Source organism: Dasypus novemcinctus, chromosome 2 (assembly GCF_030445035.2).
Source record: "Dasypus novemcinctus isolate mDasNov1 chromosome 2, mDasNov1.1.hap2, whole genome shotgun sequence".
NCBI lineage: Eukaryota > Metazoa > Chordata > Mammalia > Cingulata > Dasypodidae > Dasypus > Dasypus novemcinctus.
In genome coordinates this window covers 23,904,829-23,918,609 of record NC_080674.1, presented here as the reverse complement: position 1 = coordinate 23,918,609, position 13,781 = coordinate 23,904,829, and the positions used below count along the sequence as shown (strand labels likewise).

Sequence of the window (13,781 nt, the reverse complement as noted above, 5' to 3'; positions counted from 1 at the left end):
GTTGATTCCATAATGTTTTTGTTGAGCCAGGAAGGGAAAAAAATAAATTGGGAACAGAAAAGGGTTGAGATTCTTTTCCCATTGCATTCTGCTCAAGTTATTTCCCCTCAAATAAGTTGAGGATCATGGTGTAAAGAAAAGAAAAGAGAAACAGGGTAACTGAGCACAAGAGGAAAAAAAAAGGACTGCAACTTGCTCCCAGGGATTGGAGTAAATCAAAAAGAGAAGGTTGGAATCCATCAATGTTCTTTCATCATCTTCTCCTTCATCCTCCTCAGCTTCTTCTACCTCATCATCATCTTCCCCTTCATCCTTATCCCCTTCTCATCAATATCTTCTAATCCTTCATCATCATCATTACCATCATCATCTTTTCCTTACCCTTCTTCATCATCCATATCAGCAACCAACTAGTACTGTAATGGATTTGGCCAAATATCATCCTTGATGACCTCTCCTAAGTCATCTGCACCTACATCAGAATGCTCAGTAAACCAGGTAAACAAGCTTTCTGCTTCTTTAAGCTGCCTCTTCCTCTGGCTTTTTCCCATGTTTGACTTGAACATTTTGTAAGTCCTTTCCAGATTTCCATTTGATTTCAGTTGACTCTGAGGATAGATGACTACTCTCATTCAAATGAATTTCTTTGGAGAGAACTTTATTTTCAAAGTAAGGATTTTCATCAAAATAAAATTCAGTTCTGTAACCCGATTTAATATCTTCAAATTCTGTCACTTCAACTCTTCCAAATAGTGCAGCGCTTCTTCACCTTCCACCCCAAGGAGTGCAGACACTTGTGGTTGGTTGACAACTATTGTTACCCAAAAATGTGGGATTTTGGCAATCAATTCTGACTTCTTCTGAAAGAATGGTTGGCAGAATTTATTATATTTCTGTTCTACTTTCAAAATCACCTCACTGGCTTGTTGACTAAGTGTGCCTCTTTCACTTTGTACTTCATCAATATGTTCAATTGCACACTGCTGTTCTTTCTCTGAGGTCCTTTTGGCCCCGTCATGGTTAGAAATGAGCACTGTTTTATTGATTTTGGCTGCCTGGGCCTACATAGTGCCCCTCTGAGGTATGTGTGTGTGGGGCATCACAACATATTTTTAAAAAACAATATGGGTCTTCTTATAGATAAGAAATATTGAAACTTGACATAAAGTCTCTCAGGAATAGCAATGCCTTAAATTTGATTATCCAGTCTTATTGCAGAGTACCCCTTCTGTTTGTGTAACAGTAAAAGATAAACTTAGGAATCAATTGATCCCAACCTCACAAGGCTCTTCTGCGTTGGTCAGATCTTTCTTTGTTACATCCATTCTATTACCAGCCACTCCTTACCCTGCACTTCTTGGTCTGTCATATACTCTACAAAACTTTCAGCATTTCAAGCACAGCCCTACAAACTTGTAGAGTTCTTACATGCACACTTTCTGCCTCCATTCTAATCCACCTGTACACAAACCTTCTCCTCATCCTTGGGTATCTTACTCCTTACAACTTTGATGCTATTCTACTCTGTGAGCCCCGACATCCATAGAATCTGTGTGAGGTTCTTTTTCTTCTGGCTACCATGTCACTTTGCTCTACTGGTTGTTTATTTATCAGATCTGCATGAAACTTTTGGTTTCTAAGTCGCCTGGCCTCATCTTAGCTCATGTCCTCAATAGCCCATTTTCACTACAGTATATTTCTGTCACAACTGCCTCCTTTTAAATCCTCAGACTTTTCTACCATCTCAGAGTAAACTGTTACCTCCCCTCTGTAATTAGCTTGCACAATTCACCTCCAACATTTAAGTCATTAGAGTGGACACTTCTTCAGGGCAGCTTTCATATATTTCCTATCTTACATCATTAAGTAAAAAACAAAGGATTCATCTGGTGAGTTAGATTAGATGAGGTGCCATTGAGCCTAAAACAAAGTAGCAATTATAATACATCGAATGTTCAGTTTCTAACATGGGCTTACATGTATGTTCATTTAGACTTTGGTACATAGAAGAATTAGATATTATTGAAAAGTATTTCAAACATACCATATCACCTTAAGTAGAGTTCAAAACATTCAATTATGTAAAATCAGCCATTAAGTCCCTTCAGGGAATGAAATGACAGAAGATAAATGTAATTGCCAGGAGCAATGTATCAAAAACTATTATGAGGGATGCATCATCATGTTGCTTCTGTCTAATAAACAAATAGAAATCTAGGTTTCAATAGGAAATAACAGAAACCATTCTATAAGCAGAAATATATTTGTTATAAGGAAGCAAAGTCAAAGGACTTGGGACCAGTAAGGAAACTGAGGGAAAAATGAACTGCTGACTTCAGGACAGCACTTCTTTAATCACAATCCAAGGATTAAGATTCTGTCCCAGCACTGTTAACTGCAGGAAACCACCACTTTCCCTACCCCCACCTTCTGTACAACCTAGGTGTTGTGAAGTAGCCACCGGAACAGCTGACTTAAAACAAGGTCCCACTTGCCAGATCTCCACCAGTCAACTGAATGTTTCCAGCATCACCCTCTCCATGCTTCATGATTGCAGATTTAGAGTGTGGTAGTTGTTAAGAAAACAGGTATTGAAATTTAAATCAGGTCTCCCATTGTTATCTTCATGGATGTCCATTCACTAGAGTATTTATCTTCTTCCTTTACTGTTGTATACTCCAAACATTGAATTCTGAAGGTGGGGGGAATGTATTCACCATGGCACCATATCTCAAATTTTGCCAGGCGGTCTCTTGGTCATGTCTTCCAATAATCATAAATGCTATCAACATGAACATTTGTCCCTCATGAAAATTGTTTTTCTGGTAAATGGAACCTAGACAATTTCATATGCAAAGGGAGAAAAGCAGGGCTGAGCAGATCTGTGCTTCTAGCACTTTGTCCCATGATGCTAATCCTTGACAAAGAATTTACTGCTTCTCTACACAATCTTTAAGATTATGCAATCAAAGCCACTACCATGATGTCTTTTGGACATTTTTCCTATGAAAAATCACTTTGCTCCTAGAGGAAACAATGTTAATTGCAGCTGGTAATTGCCTGGAAATTATACTAAATGTTCATATCTGGTAGACAAAAAACAGATATTTAAAACATTGCTGACCAAAGAAATTCCAACATTGAGAAATTCGCAGAGTGACTTATTCTTTCCTTTTTCCTCAAAGGATTTTCAGACTTTGTTGAATCTCTTAAGAACAGTAGGAATTTTACTAGCTATTCTTCTCTAAAGGTCTTCATCTCTTTCATCTGCCCTATATCCTAGTGTGATGATCAGGCTATTGTGTCAATGCAGCCTGGTAATTGTGTCCAGTTGTTTGGTCAAGCAAGCACTGGGCTCACTATAATACAAGGGCATTTATGGACTTAAGTCACTGTTGACTTTACTGCAGTGATAAATCATAGATAGCTGGTTATAATTACATCAATCAGGGAGATTGCCATCAGCAACGAGTGACGTTTAACCCAATCAGTTAAATACCTTAAAAGGGTAAGTGATTCCAGCATTGAGAGAGAATTTCCCAGCTCATCTTTGGACAGACAAATCTCCCAGAACTTGACAAGAACCTTCATTGGACTTACATTGCAGCCCTTGGTTGCAGCCTGCCTGTGGAACCTAGACTTGTGCCTCCCCATGGCTGCATGAAAGATTCTTATAGAATCACATATTTTGACTGCTATTTCTAGTTGATTCTGTTTCTCTAGAGAACCCTGACTCCTACAGCTTGGTACCAGGAGTGGGATGGTTCTTGGGGAACAGAGTCTTAAACATGGGGTGTCTGTGGTGATTCTGGGAGTTTGCAATGTATCTCTACTCTAATTGGACTCAAGGATACCAGTGACTTCCTTTCCAATAGCCAAGAGGCTGCTACCAGTCCCTGGTGCGAGTTGGCCATCAAGATAAGCAAAATAGCATCACAGGACTCCCTTACTTCCACATTTATAAGAAGCAAGGATCTGGGTGAGAGTGTTTTCCATACCTTATCAGAGTTTTGTGGAGTCAAATGGTGTAATGATGTTGGCTGGCTCCTCCTAGATACATTGGATACTGTTAAAAAAGAAAGATGAGTTAAATGTTTCAAATTTGAAACTTAAACACCAAATGGATGATGCAAAAGTTTCTATGTGTGCTCTGAAAGAAAATTGTATCTCCTGTAGCCACAGGCTCAAAATATCTGATTACTAAACTCAGACTCTCATAGTGAGTTAACAAAAGAAACTAAAATCTCAACCCTGCAGGGTTTCTGCAGTTAAAGCAAAGGCAATGATTGGAAAAGAGTGGAATCCAGAGAAATGGGATGGAGACATATGGGATGATGATGATATTGTTGGAGACATTGGAACCCTGAATTCTGCTGAGACTTTACCAGATAAGCCTGACATGTCCTTCCCTGTCCAGGCCATACCTTGTCAACCTTGTATCATCCAACCTCCAGCCTGCTCCAGGGAGTCTGAAACAACTTCCAGCCCTAACATGGGTACTAGTCAAACTGAAGGCTGTCCTGCCCAGCCTCCAGTCTGTCCCATGGACTCTGGACCTCCTCTCAGCCCAGAGGCACATATCAGCCAAACTCTAACATACACTGCCAAGCCTCGAGTCTGCCCTGAGGAAAGTGCCTTCCAACTCCTGCCTGAAGAGATTAATCCTGTCTCACCAGAAGAAAATGCAAGGGAATGCCCTGAGGTCAGTAACTTGCAAAGCATTTCTAATCTTTTTCCTTACCCACCTCTACCACCACTCTTGTCTTCGAGACCTATTACTATACTAAAATCACAACAAGCCCCCAAAGGTGAAATACAAAGTGTGACCCACGAGAAGTAAGGTATACTCAGAAAGAACTGCATGAGTTTTCCAACTTCTATAGGTAGAAATCAGGGGAATATGTTTGGGAATGGATACTAAGGGTATGGGATAATGGTGGAAGGAATATAAAGTTGGATCAGGCTGAATTTATTGATATGAGCCCACTAAGCAGAAATTATGGATTCAGTGCCTTAGCCTGAGGGGTTAGAAAGGGCTCTAACAATTTGTTTGGGTGTCTGATTGAAACATGGGCCAAAGGATGGCCTATTGGAGGTTGAGATGCCTGATTTGCCCTGGTACACAGGAGAAGAGGGAATTCAAAGGCTTAGGGAGATTAGAATGCTAGAATGAATTTACCATTTGAGAGTTACCCACTCACCACAGCAATGTCAAGAGGATACACCTTTAACCAGGACTGTGAGGAATAAATTTGTAAAACTCCATCTTCCCTGAAGAACTCTTTGGTTGCTCTTCTCTGTAGTCCAGATATTTCTCTAGGGGGGCTGTGATGGAATTAGAATCCTTAAATATTATGGTGATGATCAGCTGTCAGTCTGGTAGAAGTCAAGTATCAGCAGTTAATTGCCAAAGTCAATGTGGGCATGGCTACTGCAATGAAAGGTAGATTCCAAGAGGCTCTCAAAATAATCTGAGTCATGTAGAGTTATGGCATTAACTAATACATCATGGGATACCTAGCAGTGAAGTAGATAGGCAGTCTACTAAATTTCTTCTGGATCAGCATAAACAGAAGAGTTCTAAGTTGAGTGAACAAAACCCTAACTCAAATTACAGATGCAGAGAATCACGGCTCCTTAATTAATTCCCAGTCTTGAGACAGTTTACAGACCTAGAGCCCCTTGAGTGAAAAGGAGGTCAGGTCTCCTTGGGAAAGGATCCTGTTAAACTGCCCAAAATTTATACTGTTAATCTTTCTCCCACCTTTCCCCAAGGAGATCTACAGCCTTTTTCCAGTGTAACTGTGCACGGGCAAAAGGAAATGATCAGACATTTTGGGGATTATTAGACACGGGCTCAGAACTGACATTAATTCCAGGAGACCCAAAACATCACTGTGGTCCACCAGTCAGAGTAGGGGCTTATGGAGGTCAGGTGATGAATGGAGTTTTAGCTCAGGTCCATCTCACAGTCGGTCCAGTTAGTTCCTGGATCCATTCTGTGGTTATTTCCCCAGTTCCAGAATGCATAATTGGAAAAGACGTACTCAGTAACTGGCAGAATCCCCACATTTGATCACTGACCTGTGGAATGAGGGCTATTATAGTTGGAAAGGCCAAGTAAAAGCCACCAGAACTGCCCCTACCTAGCAAAATAGTAAACCAAAAGCAATAGTGGATTTCTGGAGAGATTGCAGAAATTAGTACCCCCATCAAGGATTTGAAGGATGCATGGGTGGTGATTTCCACCCCATTCCCATTCAACTCTCCAATTGGTCTGTACAGAAAAGAGATGGATCTTGGAGGATGACAATAGATTGTCATAAACTTAACCAGGTGCTGCCTCCAATTGCAGCTGCTGTCCCAGATGTAGTATCATTGCTCGAGCAAATCAGCACATCCTCTGGTACCTGGTATGCAGCTGTTGATTTGGTAAATGCTTTTTTCTCAATTGCTATTAGTAAGGACCACCAGAAATGGTTTGTTTTCAGCTGGCAAGACCAGCAGTATACCTCTATTGTCCTGCCTCAGGGGTATATCAAATCTCTAGCCCTATGTCATAATAATTGTCTGCAGGGATCTTGATCATCTTTTCCTTCCACAAGACATCACACTTGTCCATTACATTGATGATATCATGTTGATAGGAAGAGGTGAGCAAGAAGTAGCAAAGACTTTAGACTTATTAGTAAGGCATTTGTGTGAAGAGGATGGGAGATAAATCCAATTAAAATTTCCAGGTGTCCAGTGGTGTGGGGCATGTTGAGATATCCCTTCTAAGTGAAGGATAAACTGTTCCATCTGGCCCCTCCTTTGACCAATAAAAAGGCACAATGCTTAGTTGGTCTCTTTGGATTTTGGAGACAACACATTCCTCATTTGAGTTGCTACTCTGGTCCATTTATCAGATGACCAGAAAAGCTGCTAGTTTTGATTGGGGACTGGAACAAGAAGAGGTTCTGTGTCAGATCCAGGCTGCTGTGCAAACTGCACTACCACTTGGGCCATATGATCCAGCAGATCGAACGGTGTTAGAAGTTTCAGTGGCAAATAGAGATGTTGTCTTGAGTCTTTGGCAGGCCCCTATAAGAGAATCGCAATTCAGACCCTTAGGATTTTGGAACAAAGCCCTGCCATCCTCTGCAGATAATGATTCCCCTTTTGAGAAACAGCTTTTGGCCTGCTACTGGATCTTAGTAGAGACTGAATGCTTAAACATGGGCCATCAAGTTACCATGAGTCCTGGGTTGCCTATCATGAGCTGAGTATTTTCTGACCCACCAAACCATAAAGCTGGGCTTGCACAGCAGCACTCCATAATAAAGTGGAAGTGGTTTATATGAGATAGGGCTCGAGCAGGTCCTGAAGGCACAAGTATGTTACATAGGAAGTAGACCACATGCCCATGGTCACCACCCTGCCATATTACCTTCTCTTTCCCAGCCCACAGCTTTGGATTCTTGGGGAATCCCTTACAATCAGTTGATTTAGCAAGAGAAAACTCAGGCCTGGTTTACAGATGATTCTGCATGATATGCAGGTACCACCGAAAGTGGACAGCTACAACACTTAAACCCTTTCTAGGACATCCCTGAAGGACAGTGATGAGGGCAAAACTTTGAAAAGTGCACTAGTTTTTAATTTTGCTTGGAAGAAGAAATTGCCAGAGGTGCATTTGTACACTAATTCATGGACTGTTTCCAATGGTTTGGCTGAATGGTCAGGGACTTGGAAGGAACATGATTGGAAAATTGGTGAAAAAGAGATCTGGGGAAGAAATATGTGGCTTGACATTTTGAATGGACAAAAACATGAACATTCTTTGTGTCCCACATGAATGCTCAACAGAGGGTAAATTCAGCAGAGAAAGATTTTAATAATCAAGTGGATGAGATGACCAGCACTGTGGCTAATGTTCAGCCTCTTTCCCCAGTCACTCCTGTCATTGCCCAGTGGGCTCATGAACAAAGTGGCCATGCATGTAGGGCTCAGCACCATAGACTTCCCCTTTCCAAGGCTGACTTGGCTACAGCCACTGTTGAGTGCCTAATCTGCTAGCAGCAGAGACCCACACTCAGCCCCTGATATGGCACCATTCCTCGAGGTGACCAGCCTGCTACCTGGTGGCAGGTTGACTACATTGGATCACTTCCACCATGGAAGGGGCAGTGATTTGTTTTAACTGAAAAAGATACATACTCTGGATGTGGGTTCGTATTTCCTACACACAATGCTTCTTCCAAAACTACTATTTGTGGACTTACTGAATGTCTTATCTAACACCATGGCATTGCACACAGCATTGCTTTTGATCAAGGAACCCATTTCACACAAAATGATGTGTGGGAATGGCACATGTCCATGGAATTCACTGGTCTTACCATGTTCCCCATCACCCTGAAGCAGCTGGATTGATAGCATGGTGCAATGGCCTTTTGAAGACTCAATTATGGTGCCAACTAGGTGACAATACCTTGCAGGTCTGGGGCAATGTTATCCAGGAGGCTGTGTGTGCTTTAATTCAGCATGCACTCTATGGTGCTGTTTCTCCCATAACCAGGATCCATGGGTCCAGGAATCAAGAGGTGGAAATGGGAGGCACCACTCACTATTACCCCTAGTGACCCACTAGGAAAATTTTTTGCTTCTGTCCCTGCAACTTTAAACTCTGCTGGTTTATAGGTTTTATTCCCAAAAGGAGGAGTAATGTCACCAGGGAACACAACACTCATTCCATTGAACTGGAAGTTAAAACTGCAACAGTCAAAGAAGGGACTGTTTGGGGTGATTGATCATGACTATCACGGGGAAATAGGAGTGTATCTACATAATGAGAGTAAAGAAGAGTTTGCCTGGAATACAGGATATCCTCGAGGGCATCTCCTAGTACTGGCATGTCCTATGATTTAAAGTCAGTGGAGAATTGCAACAACCCATCCAAGGAGGACGAACAATGGCACAGAATCTTCAGGAATGAAAGTTTGGGTCACCCCACCAGGCAAAGAAACACAACCAATTGAAGTGATTGCTGAGGGTAATGGAAACCTGGAATGAGTAATGGAAGTAGGTAGTGATATATATGAACTTTGACCACATGACCAGTGACAGAAATGAGGACTATAATGGTCATGAATCCTTCTTCTCTGTTTCATTATGATCATTGTATATGTACACAAAATGAATTTCTTTGTCTTCTTCCACAATCCTTCTCCTTATCATATACCAAATTATATCCATTTCATGTCATAATATTTGAGGATGTCAAGTTTGAGAGTGAATATTACCCAAGAACTTGCACCCTATTCTGTATGGAATTAATGTGTTTCCAGTTGTATGCAGGAAAGTTGAACGTTGTTAGGCATATATATATATATATATATATATATATGTGCCTGTCTGTTATTGTTTTTACTTAGAGACTAAGTATGGTTTAAGGTAATGTATATGGTGCCAAGTTGACAAGGGGTAGACTGTGATGGTTAAGCAATTGTGTCAATGCAGCCAGGTAATTGTGCCCAGTTGTTTGGTCAAGTAAGCACTGGGTTAACTGTAATACAAGGGCATTTATGGACTTTAGTCACCATTGATTTTATTGCAGTGGTAAATCATAAATAGCTGGTTATAATTACATCGATCAGGGAGATTGCCATCAGCAATGAGTGAGGTTTAACCCCGTCAGTTGAATGCCTTAGAAAGGCAAGTGATTCCAGCATTGAGAGAGAATTTTCCAGCTTATCTTTGGACAGCCAACATCTCCCAGAACTTGTCACGAACCTTCACTGGACTTTCATTGCAACCTCTAGTCGCAACCTGCTTGTGGAACCTGGGCTTGTGCATGCCCACCTTTGCATGAGAGATTCTTATAGAATCGCATACTATTGACAGATATCTCTTGTTGATTCTGTTTCCCTAGAGAACCCTTAATAATACACCTAGGATGAAATATCTTGTTAGGTAGATATTTCATGGGTCGAGTGACCCATTATTGCTTTGTGAAACATTGAGAAAACCAGACTCTATGGGGACTATACAAAGGGAATTGCTTTGATTCTGAAGCATTACAATTGGAACTATTAGAAAAGGGGTGGAAGATGGAGAAGTAATACTAACTTTTACTGATGTATATCCCCTCCATTGCAGCAAATTTCCACTCGATAGTAATAGTGTAAGCTTTCCCTGAGAGCTCTAAGTGAAATATCTCAACATCCTAAGAATATCAGTGTTCTTTAGTTGGAATGTTTTTTTCTGTTCCTTCAGGTTTAATTAAAAAGAAAAAAATGAGAACAATATATTTGTCTTTATTAGTCTAGACATTAATATTATACTTGTACTAAAATAATATTAACTAAGAATATAATTTAACAGCATACTTTATATAGCTCAGTATTCAAAGACAGTATCAAAGAACAATTTGAAATAGAACTTGACATACTTTATATTGAAAATGTTTCACAGTGCATAAATCATAAGACTACTTTGTCCTTATATATTAAGCTTTCACATTTGGAACTGTACAATTACAGCCAAAGCTGCTAAAATTTTCTAATAAAATTAGGCCCAACTAAAACTGAAACACCTGTGACATCATGATGATGATGTAAGACATCCCCTGGAAGAGTTTCCCCTCAGGATCAACTAATAAAAGCATAAAACTCACTTGCTTGGAAAAGGAGGATAGAGACTGGAGAAGGACTCCACAAATGATGAATTGAAGAAAAAGAAATGTATGTCCTAAAACAGTAAAAATACTTTCCTCCTCAACTTGTCAGTCTGGACCTTTCCCCCTCACTCATTTATGCACAACCTGAGAGTCACTCAGAGGCAGCCCAGCCTGCCTCCCTCATGCTGCAGAATCAGACCATAGAGCTACTCACAGCAGCTAGATATAATCACATGCATATCCATGTACAGAGAACTAAGTTTGCAGAGAACCAGGAGGGAATGCAAAGGACGTAAGTGTATGCATAAAAAAGTGCCCATGTGGATGGGATGAGGAAGAGGCCTTGACAGAACTGTTGGCAAGAGATGTGCAGACTCAATCCAGTCTCTGTTTGCTGGATCACCTAAACACATAATGGACCTTTTTTGGATTGACAAGATTTGGCATCCTGTGGCAACATACCATACCATGGAAAAAACCGGAGGCAGAAAAGCCTCACAGAAAAAAAAAAAGATGGTTACCTACACTGCTGAAAAGGAAGACAGATCCCAGAAATGAAAATATAAGGAAAAGTGGGCACTGAGTGAGGGAGAGAATTCAAACAAATCATAGGAATGGGAGCAAAAGTCTACACAAAAATAAACAGAACCTGATTTCCAGAGAAGGAACAGAGGAAAGGAAGCTTTATTCTGGTGGTGGAACAATTTCAGAAAACTAAAATCTTAAAAATTGGACCACATGTCCAGGGCAAGAATCAGGTGAAGAAGACCTGAAAAAATCTGAACAGTTAATCACAGGCTACTTTAAAGGCCAGAGTAAGTCAGACCAAGCATCAAAAAAGAACCTTAATACAAAGCCAACCAACATTGAAATCCTAGGCAAAGGGATAAACTGACCTTCATATTTTCATCAAAATAATCACATGTCCAGACCTCAGCAAAAAAAATTATAGAAGAAACAGGAAGATATGGCTTAGTAAAGGGGAAAAATTAAAACTTCAGAGGAGAAAATAATTTGGAATGATTAATCAAAGAAATCCAAACAAATCACTTAAATCAGTTCAAGGAAATGGAGTAAAATATGGATGAAGAGCAAAAGGATATTAAGAAGACAACCTGTAAGCATGAAGAATAATTTAAAAATGTAAAAGGAAACATAACAGAAATTATGGAGGCTGCACTAATGTACCTTATGAAAAAATGTACCTTATGAAAGGCACTATAATGGAGATTCAAACTACACTAGAGTCATACAGCAGTAGATTTGAACAGGCAGAAGAATCAGTGAACAAGAAGAGAGGATGATCAAAATCATACAAATAGAGAAATGAATAGAAAAAAATGCAGTATCTCGGGGCATGAGAGTGTGAGACATAAATATATGTATCATGGGTGAACCAGAAGAAGGTAAAAAGGGGGAGAAAGAATATTTGAATAAATAACGGCTGAACATTTCCCAATTCATATTTTAAAAAAACATAAATACATATGTCTATGAAGTACAATGCACTCCAAACAGAATAAATCTTATCAAAAGTACTCCAAGACACAAACTAATCAGAAAGTCAAATGCCAAATATGAAGAGAGTATTCTGAAAGAGGCAAGAGAAATATGACTTTTCACATAAAGGGATCCCCAATAAGAATAAGTCCTGACCTCTGATCAGAAATCTTGGATCAAGAAATCAGCAGTATGATATATTTAAGGTGCTGAAAGAGAAAAAAACACAGGGCAAAAATTCTTTATCAGACAAAACTGTGCTTCAAAATTGAGAGAGATTTTAAAACAGTCATAGCTGAACAGAAACAGAGATTTCATCAACAAAAGACCAGCCCCACAAGAATTACTAAAGGAAATTCTTCAGGTTTGAAAGGAAAAGAGAGGAATATCTTTGAGTAGTGTGAAGAAGTGAAGATCTTCATTAAAAGGGTAAATGAAAGCCCCAAGAGTACTGTATTCTCAATATAAAGCTCTACTTTTTATTTTTTGTATGAATACAGCTGAACAAGAAAAAGTCATATTTTATGATAATGGACACACAAAATATAAAAACATAATATGGTGCAAAAACAACTTAAAGAGAAGAAACAGAGGAATATGGGAGCAGAGAATGTTTATGCTATTGAAGCCAAGTTGGTGTCTTTTCGAATTAGTTGGTTATAGATGTAGGTTTTATAGTAACAATTAAAAATAAACAGGATAACCACAAAGAATTTTTAAAAATGTACAGAAACAGAAATGAGAAAGGGATCTGTCAGAAACTGCACAGAAGGACAACTATACAAAAAAGAAGTTTGCAATCTAGGAAAAGAGAGAAAAAAATATGTAACATGGAAAAACCAAAGAACAAAATGGCTGAAGTAAGTACTGCTTTTACAATGATAAAACTTTTACAATGATAAAATTGAACTCCCCAATTAAAGATGCAGAATGGTAGGAAGGATGAAAATGCATGAGCCAACTAGATGTTGTTTGCAAGAGACTCGCATTAGACACAAAGACAAAAATAGGTGAAAGGATGGAAGAAGATATTCCATGCAAATAGTGACCAATAAAGAGCTAAGGTAGCTATACTAATATTGGGCAAAATTGACTTTGTCAAAAGCTGCTACAAGAAATGAAGAAAGGTTATTATACATGAATAAAAGGGTCAATCCAACAAGAAGAAATAACAGTCATAAATATTTATGCACCTAACTGCAGTGCCCCATAATACATGAGCCAAACACTGGCAAAACTGAAAGGAGATGTCTCTACAATAATAGTTGGGAACTTCAATACACCACTCTCACTCATACATAGATCATCTAGACAGAAGAGCAATAATTACAGGGAACCTAAATAGTATGACAAATGAACTAGAACTAATAAATATATACAAAACATTGTGTACCACAAAACTGGAGGATCCAATTTTCTCAAGTACACATGGTTCATTCTCCAGGATAGGCCACATGACGGGTCATAAAACAAGTCTCAGTACATTTTAAAAGATTAAAATTATACAAAGCATCTTCTCTAACAACAATGGAATGAAACTGGAAATCAATAATGGGCAAAGAACTGAAAAGTCCACAAATATACATACATTAAATAACGTACTCTCAAACAACCAATGGGT

At 39.4% G+C, this 13,781-nt stretch overlaps 1 protein-coding gene and 1 pseudogene across 2 annotated transcripts in view; one reads left to right on the top strand and one right to left on the bottom strand.

The window, feature by feature from the left end:
- The window catches only part of CDH12 (cadherin 12), a 1,117,721-nt gene that overhangs the window by 345,261 nt on the left and 758,679 nt on the right, over window positions 1–13,781 (top strand). The gene's annotated exons all lie outside the window — the stretch shown is intronic.
- Window positions 124–1,067, bottom strand: LOC101414610 (protein SET-like; annotated as a pseudogene).